Here is a 2,500-nt window from a genome sequence, read left to right as displayed (position 1 = left end):
TCGGCCACCGGCATCTCTTCCCCCCGCTCGCCGCGCTCGCTTTTCACAAACGGAGCTTCCGAGAGCTTTGCATCGCCCCCGACACCCGATCTGCTTATTACTGCAAGCATTGAAGAGGGTTCATCGATACCGGCACCTTCCCCCCGCTCGGCGCTTTCGAAATACATCTACTTGCGCGTACTAGTGGGTTCCGACACCGGCACCTTCCCCCCCTCGCCGCCCTCGCTTTTCACAAATCGAATGCCGAAGCACTTTGCATCGCGCCCAGTCCCCCGGCCTGCTTATTACTCGCGCATTGAACTGAGTTCATCGACACCGACACCTTCCTCCCCTCGCCGCATTTGTTTATGTCGCAAATCGAGTGCCGAAGCACTCTGCATTGCGCCGCGGCACCCGATTTGCTACTACTCGAGCATTGAGGTGAGTATATTTCGGCCACCGGCATCTCTTCCCCCCGCTCGCCGCGCTCGCTTTTCACAAACGGAGCTTCCGAGAGCTTTGCATCGCCCCCGACACCCGATCTGCTTATTACTGCAAGCATTGAAGAGGGTTCATCGATACCGGCACCTTCCCCCCGCTCGGCGCTTTCGAAATACATCTACTTGCGCGTACTAGTGGGTTCCGACACCGGCACCTTCCCCCCATCGCCGCCCTCGCTTTTCACAAATCGAATGCCGAAGCACTTTGCATCGCGCCCAGTCCCCCGGCCTGCTTATTACTCGCGCATTGAACTGAGTTCATCGACACCGACACCTTCCTCCCCTCACAGCATTTGTTTATGTCGCAAATCGAGTGCCGAAGCACAATTTCTCGATACCGACGGGCTCCTATCCCTCCCTTTGATTGATCTGAGCGGTTACTGACATCGTTTCAGTGGACTAGAGGCAACACCGATCCCACATGACCCCCCCTTCATGGTGTTCATCACCCCCCCAGCTGGGCGAAGAACACCTCCTAAATCCCTCTTAAATCCGTTTTCAATTGCTTATAATTGTTTGTTAGGGACATTCGAGGCAGCAAATATCGTATATAAGCAATTGGGGGAAGGGGGTGGGACTACTGGGGGCAGGGGAGGCGGTCTCTGCAAGGGGGTCATTTTGCAGAGAACCACTACTCCCCTATAGAGCATATTGGAGAAAACTGGGAAGGGCAGGGGGAAACATGGGATTTCCGAGGAGGGGCAAACGCCATAACTAATTGTACATTTGGTATAAAATCGAGATTTTTTGCAGGGACACTCAGAATAATGTCAGGCACCTTGTGGAAAAAGGCCAGATTTAATTTCGACCCAGAAGTATTTGTTTTTATTTTCCAAAAGGGGCAGAATGTCGAAAATCGAAAATGACAAACCGCTTGATGTTTCGGACTGCTACCACTTGCAAAATTTCCTTAAAATAGAGACTTATTTATGGTCAAATTATAGTGCGGGCAAAGTTGAACAGAATGCGGCCTTGACATGGCATTTGCACTCTAGGCAAGGCCATGTCGCGTTCTTGGCTTTGGAAATTTCCAACTCCGTTTCACTTGTAAAAGTGTATATCTTTTATGGTTCAGAACTGTAAGCAATGATTTTAGAGAAATTTAGAAGTTGATTTCAGGTCATTTGGATGAGTTTTCGATTTGATATGATATTTCTCGTTTCTGAGATGTAGAAAATCAAAATAAACTGAAAACTCGACCAAATGACGATATGTCAATCTTAAAATGTCCTAAAAATCGTCCCCTATAGGTTTGCAACATAAAATGCAGGGGGATATTTGAAATAAAATTGAGTTTTCGAGGTTTGGCATTCGTTGGCATGCTAGCGTGCAGCCATATTAGCCTCGCCAGGCAGGGGAATTAGCCTCGCCAGGCAGGGGAATTAGCCTCGCCAGGCGTGTTGTCTCCGTGTTGTCCGTGTGTTGTCTCCGTGTTGTCTGTGTGTTGTCTCACACGCTATTAGCCTCGCCAGGCGGGGAGATTAGCCTCGCCAGGCAGGGATATTAGCCTCGCTAGGCATGGATATTAGCCTCGCTAGCCCATTCTGCCTGCATTCCTGCGGGCATATTAGCCTCGCTAGGCATGGATATTAGCCTCGCTAGCCCATTCTGCCTGCATTCCTGCGGGCATATTAGCCTCGCTAGGCAGGGATATTAGCCTCGCTAGCCCATTCTGCCTGCATTCCTGCGGGCATATTAGCCTCGCTAGGCAGGGATATTAGCCTCGCTAGCCCATTCTGCCTGCATTCCTGCGGGCATATTAGCCTCGCTAGGCAGGGATATTAGCCTCGCTAGCCAATTCAGCCTGCATTCCTGCATGGATATTAGCCTCGCCAGGCAGGAATACTAGCCTCGCTAGCCCATTCAGCCTTCATTCCTGCAGGCAAATTAGCCTCGCCAGGCAGGGATATTAGCCTCGCCAAGGCATATGGTATGCCTTTCAAGGCCGAGCAAGTGCCATGCCGAGCAAGTGCCATGCCTTTCAAGGCCGAGCAAGTGCCATGCCGAGCAAGGCCGAGCAA

This window comes from Argentina anserina, unplaced genomic scaffold (genome assembly GCF_933775445.1).
Source record: "Argentina anserina unplaced genomic scaffold, drPotAnse1.1, whole genome shotgun sequence".
In the NCBI taxonomy this organism is placed as follows: domain Eukaryota; kingdom Viridiplantae; phylum Streptophyta; class Magnoliopsida; order Rosales; family Rosaceae; genus Argentina; species Argentina anserina.
The sequence above is the reverse complement of the archived record's forward strand: the minus strand, read 5'-3'. Positions refer to the sequence as shown.